Consider the following 6,871-nt stretch of genomic DNA (forward strand, 5'->3'; position numbering starts at 1 on the left):
TGTAGGTGAGATAGGTATTTTGTGTGTTTTTGGGTTCTCTGTAGTTCTTTGACAGATTTATATAAACATATTTATAGCATTTTAATTGACTTTTTCCTTTGCAATTCCTTTTAATGATACGGCGTCAATAACCTCGTCGTTGCGACGCCAGTAAGAATTAATAAATCAATCAATCAATCACAGTAGGCGATTAACCTGGAATAGAGAAGAACGGACGGGAACTTCCAGTTTGGCTTGAACTATCGTCTTCGGTATTCTGTTCACCATTGAAGCTTTCCTTTGGGAAAGACTTCTCCTTCACTCTCTTGACTAGAGAACGAAGGCGGTCGATCTCCAATCCTTATTCTCATTCCTCGAGGGGAAAAAGAATTTAGGATGGAGGTCGTTGTACAGAACCTACAAATATACTACGTATATTACCCTCGCGACATGATTCTTTTAACAGTTGAATTGTCCGGGGGGTAGGCGCATACCGTAGTTAACTCTACGGTTTGTGACCGAGACGAATTGTATCTTAATTGAACTGCAACTCGGGGTTGCCTGCAACCTCCCAGCAGTTATCAGTTTTGATTTTAGATACTTGGTATTGTCATGACAACACCAAATCAGCTTTTGTATTTACCGAAATCCGTTTCGTTTAAATATAATTGCTCGAGCGTATTCTTTATGCTCGATGGTTCTAGCCGAACGCATTCCTTCGTGGAATAATGGATTACCTGGCAACTCAGGATGACGAGTCACCGAGAGCTACTGCGTATTGAACTGCCTGATAGCAGCTCAGTATCAGCTAGGTCTCGGAGATGCATGGTCGGTTACGTCTCTCTCTCCCCTGGTTTGATTGACTACCGAACCGTATCTCTGCCCAACAATCATGGACTTAGGTCTCTGATTAACGGGGGATTCTCGCAATAATGAAGGACCATCTACTGCTGTGACGCTCGATTTCATCGCCTTCGACATTGCGAGAATTTTCAACAGAGATATCTCTTGGACTCTTTCATCTTTCTGTTTACCGCACGGTAACAGAAGTCTGTACTAGTCTCCCGCTGCATCACACCGCGATAATGCGAATGATTTTTGCAGACATCTGAGTTTGTCTTCAAAATATCTCGTATTCATAGGTGTGCAATTATTCATTGTTCCCCCCGAATTAACAGATGTGTCAGAAGACATCGCCTACTCTCCGACCTGACAGCTCTACTTCCAAATGTTCAGCCCTGAGAAGCAGTTCTTCAGGCAGTATTTCCCCTGTGTCTTCATTACTGAAAAGCGCTCCGCTTTCATTGCAACTACGATCCTCACCGGACAGCAATGAATAGCGGTTAGCGTTCTCGGTGTTTGTAGCACAGGTTCAGAATCTTGAGAATCCTTCTCTCGGTTCAGCTGTGAAGACGTAGATTGCATTTTCTGTACACCTTCGTCTTCAACGACACATAGTGTTGTTTCTCCTTAGCTGAGAATCAACTATACTATGAGATATCTTGCCATCAGGGACCTCGGTCTCTAGAAGGCAATTGACTTTCGCCTGTTGGGCACATGCCTTAAGAGAGTCATCACCTTGCTTCTGGCATCGGTGACGAACAAAATATTTGTTTAGTCTCTTGGCATAACCCTTTTTAAGGCGAAGGTCACGTGACTTGCTCGGGTGCTTGGACAACTTGCCTCCTACCGAACGCAGTCAGTCGGCAGCTGTCAGAGCGCCCAAGTCTGTTACGAACTTCGCTGTGGACTTAGTTCGGTTGTTCCATAACAGTCTTTTTTCTTCGTCCTAACGGCTTGTCACAGTACCCATACCATCGACACCCAACCATTGAGTGTCGGTGTCCTATCCACTACCGAGAAGAAGAACTTCACTGCTTGGGGATAGGAGAATGTGAGACACTTCGCTGCAGACGGATAGACCAGTATGGGTACAGGACATCACCGAAGTCGAGAAGAGGGATAGGTCATACGACCATTCCCTTCTTTTCCTCTGAGGTAATTGCATGACTTTTCCTGCGAAGTCAAGCATCCAGGGGATGGGGATTCATGACGTTCGATTTCGTACCGACTTCGTAGCGAAGACTCAGAACCCTTCGGTTCCTGACGATCGGTTAGAGTCCTTCACAATCCCCTCCCTAATGGACTTCACCGCCTTCGATGCGAAGGAGATGCTGCTTTGTCCTGTGAAAGCGCGACCGCGCTTTCTGAAGAACTCGACATCCCAGGCTGAGTGTTGAAGACTCTTCGTCAGCACCAAGATGACCTAGAAGTACACTCCCTCGAGTTACACAAGAACTTCTCCGTGGCGCAGGTACTGAAGGCAGGGGTCTGGTACAACCAGACCACTGGCACCTCCTTCTACCTTTTGGATATTGCCCACAGGTCCTTGGATCGTTTTCCTTGGGACCCGTGGTGGCTGCTCAACACGTTGTGTAGCTAACCCAGACCCTAGCAGGCTGAACAGCATCGAGTCCTGGTGTGACTGTAAGAATAGATAAGTGAATGAGAGAGTGACTGGCTTCTCTTCCTATCTTTTTCTCCCCTTCTACCTGTGGGTAGAGGGATACGGTCATCACCTTGCTGGATAAGGACGAGATGCCGGTGAGCTACTCGACAGAGCCCCATCCTATCCCTTTCACTAGGGATGGGAGCGAATATCCACCACTTCCTCCTACAAGAAGTGGATGCCAACAAGAGACAAACCATAACTTTATGTTGCCTCTTGCAAATAGGAACTTGTTCTTGTTTGCTGGTACGAAGAGATACGCTTGCCTCTCTCTTAGTACTTGGTCCAGAGGTCTGACCATTGATCCTGCGGTGCACACCCCGATCAATCGGACAGAGGCTTGGATCTCTCCCTCGCTCTTACGACCAGGGAGGCATTCCATGGTTGGGCGAACACCAGTCTGTTCACAAAAGACTCAGATTCCTCCCACCAAGAAGTGAGTCTTCCTATTGTAAAAGGACCGAAGGTTTGTATGCCGTGTCGGAACAAATGACAATTTGTCCAAAATTGCATTTTTCCTAACTATACAAACATGAGGTCCTCCTTTTACACATAGTCCCACCTCATTGCCACCCCCAACTCTCGCAGTTTTGCTTGGGCCAAAAGCAAAAGTGATTTGTTTACATCCCAGTCGCGCGCGCGCGCGCCTGTCGGACAAGCAGTTAACTACCGAACCCCTTGTTCGAAAGCTTATGACCTATCCAGCTGCCGCTAGTACCTTCCTATTGTAAAAGGACCTCAGGTTTGTATAGTTAGGAAAAATGCAATTTTGGACAAATTGTCATTTTTTTTACCTGTATGCTCGTTGCCGAGCGAATGCGCTCGGCACGAAAACTTATTCTGTATGGAAGTGGAATCGCAAGTACAGTATTCTTTTTCATTTTCATATATTTATTTTGATTGTATCAATACTCATTTTGGATCTGTTTCCGCTCTTACCCGGAAATTGATCCTTTCCCCTTTTTATTTGAATGAAGTGAAATCGCAAGTGCAGTATTCTTTTTCATTTTCATATTTTATTGAGATTGCATTATTTAATTGGATCAATGTTTCCGCTCTTACCCGTGAATTGATCCTTCCCGTTTTTATTTTGTATGAAGTGAAATCGCAAGCGCAGTATTCTTTTTCATTTTCATATATATTTTGATTGCATCAATTCATTGTGGATCAAGGTTTCCGTTCATAATCGGGAATGGATCCTTTTACCCTTGTGCTCGGTACCGAGGGCGCAAATGCGCTCTATCCGAGCCCTTATTCATCTTATTCATTGTGAAGTGAATCGTAATGCAAGATTCTTTTTCATTTTATTCCTTTTATTATTGATTGCATCAATATTTATTTTGGTTCAAGTTCCGCTCAGTCATGGAATTGATCCTTATGCCCTTGCATTCGGTGCCGAGGGCACAATTGCTCGGGCTCTTATTATTATTGTTGGGTACATGGGTGCTGTGCGGGGGTGGGGAACGAGAATCCCCCCCCCCTCTCCCCCCCCGCTCAGCTCCCACAGATGGCCCTTCCCCTTTGGGGGGGAGGTTATCTGGGTTCTTCTCCTCGCCCGATCCGTCGAGTGCGGGGGAGGGCGCCCGGTGCCCGATGTACAATTGTATTCGGGGTCTTCCGCTCGTTCGGTGTGGGGCTCCCCCCCGCGCGAGGGGACCTCCCCCCCCACTAATCACTACTACTGTTATTTCCGCAGGTGCTACTGCCACGAGGGTGGACCTTGGTGAGGTATGGGCGTCCTTCGATTTGCAGGGCGTGCCTAGTGTCCAGGGGCTGCACCTATGTCTGGGCCTGCTGCGGTCACCCATGGAGCGGTGACCACGACAACGATATCTACTCCAGGTGACGACGTCCCTCCTCACCTGGTGTACTCGCCTCACGTGGTAACAGTCTTGCCTACAGCCGCTGTGAAGTGCCGTTCGCCGTACCGAGAGGGGGGCGTGCCGCCGCCGCTCGTGGTTGCCGCGCTGCCGCGACCACACTTCTGCTGCCTTAGAGCTCGCCCCTGGATCTGCCGCTGGTACCAGGATGTTGCTGGCTGCTGCTCCACCTCCTGTGTTTCTGGTGCTGCCTGCCGTACCTGCCGATTCTGTGCTGACTGTCCATGCAGTTGCTGTGTTAGCTGTCCCTGCCGTTGCTGCGCTGGCTGTCCCTGCCGATGCTGTGGTGGCTGTGCCTGCTGTTCCTGAGATGCCCATACCTGCTGACGTCGTCCCTGTTCGTGGTGGTACTACCCCAGACTTTGGTCTGTCTGTACAGGTGCGTCCGGGCCCTGTGGCTTCGGCTACAGCAGCCCCGGCTCCGCCCTGGATGGCAGATCTTATGTCTGTCCTGAGGAAGCTGACAAAGAGAGGAGGAAGGTGTCGTCGTCGTCGTCTTCATCTTCTTCATCGTCGTCGGCTGCCGCCTCTTCCCCTTCGACTTCTAAGGCTTCACAGCCGAGGAAGAAGAAGGTTGCCTCCTCCCTCCTAAGAAGTCTCCCTCGGGAGCTTCTCGGGACTCGTCTCACCTCGGTGGGACGGGAGAGTTCCTTCCGCTGGTCCTCCTGCTCCTTCGGGAGCGGGGCCCGTCTCTTCTTCCGCAAGGAAGAAGACTACGGGGACCAGAGGGGTACCGGCTAACAACGGTACTTCCCCGCCTGGTGTCAGGGGCTCTGCTACTACACCAGGTTCCGTCTTGGCCTCTCGTCCGCGAGAGATACCGAGTGTACCATCACCTACCAGTGACCGTGCAGCCAAGAATCAGGCGCCAGGTTCACGTCACGGAGTGGAAGGCTGGTGAGAGCCGCTCAGGCGCCTCCCACCAGGCCAGCTCTCGCTCTCACGGCAATCAGCTGCCTACCCGGGCTAACGTGACGGTCTCTGACTGGCCACGTGCCGAGGCTGGGAAGAGGTCCTCCCGATCGCCGGTGCCAGCCACGCCTGGCACCAGCAGTGTGACGCGCCGTGAGGACTGGCACCGGTCTCACCGTGACAGTGGTCTTTGCAGGTAGCCTGACCGTCGCTCCCACAGGGAACGTGGGGGTACGGCAACCAGCAGTAGTTCCCCTGACACACGAGATCGGTGTCTCTGTTCTCGGTCCAGCCGTTTCTCCCCCGACCCAGGGGAAACGACTCGACTAGGCTGAAGTCGATCCCCACCACGGGTTGGCGATTGCCTGCAGCCCTCCAAGCCCGCTGGTTCGGCCAGCGAGCGAAGGGGAGCGTCAGGTCTTCCTCTCCCATGCCTTCAACTTCCTCGGGTTACATCGGGAAGAGCAAGGCACAGCGCAGTGATCGTGAGGGGCGCGCCCCGCACAATCCCGTCACGACGCCGTATGTACCAGGCACGATCTTCGGACCGACCAGGACGTACACGCAAGTGGCAGGAGGAGACCGAGAGGGCTGTCGCTGTTCCCCCTCCTTAGGGGGGAGGTTCTTGGAATATGCTCTTGTTCGAAGGGCTTAACGGTCCTACTCTGCAAACGATGCATGTGGACTTTCACCGAGATCCAGAGGAACTTTGCCGAGGTTATGGCGCTGATTCGTCAGCACAACGACCTCGGGGAAGGATCGCCGCTCCCACCAGCAGAGCCACGTCTCGGCTCGAGTCGTTTTGGGGCCCGAGAGGGAACCCAAATCGACGGTGGGTCTGCCGCGATCGGAGCTTGCCGACTGTGTTGAACCAGGTAGTCTCTCGTCTCCGGACAAGAAGGCTCTCTCAGTTCTGGCCAGTCGAAACAAGCTACGTTCCACCATCCTCTACTGCGACAGAGGCGTTTCTACGTGTCTTCGGACACCGTATTTCAGTACCCCTTCGGTCCTCCTGAGAGGTTTCGACCTCGACGAGGACTGGAATGAGTCGGAGGACGGTATCGGCTCTCTCCTGTCAGGTGTCGATCAGCCCCACCCAGACAACGTTCACAGTGGCGGCAGACCCTTACCTACAGTATGAGTTCGTAACCCGGCGATGGCTGCTCCTTTTCTTCTCCAACTGCTAGTTCCGCTGGGAAGGCGAGCCAGTATCCAATTCCTCCCCCATTCCCTCCTCCTTCCACGGCTACGAGGGAAAGGGGGAGGGATCCTACAGAGATTTCTCTGTAAGATCCCATGTTAGGGACTGCGCTACCGGGGGGACCTTCGGGTCCTACCTGACGTAAGCCCCGGTCGTTGAGGAGGGATCCTGCCCCTTTCTCGATTTCTATGGGAATCGAGAGGACCACCAGCCGATATCGTTTGACGAATTCGGTGGGGGTTTCGCAGAGTGCTTAGAATTCTACGGAATTTGTAGCGCACTCAGAGTGTTCGAGTTTTTTACGGTCTCCAAACACTTAGGCGAGACCACGGTCCAAAGTGAGCGAGAATCCCCGATAATTGTTACACGATAATCGGGAACCTCGCCTAT

Source organism: Macrobrachium nipponense, chromosome 18 (genome assembly GCF_015104395.2).
Source record: "Macrobrachium nipponense isolate FS-2020 chromosome 18, ASM1510439v2, whole genome shotgun sequence".
In the NCBI taxonomy this organism is placed as follows: domain Eukaryota; kingdom Metazoa; phylum Arthropoda; class Malacostraca; order Decapoda; family Palaemonidae; genus Macrobrachium; species Macrobrachium nipponense.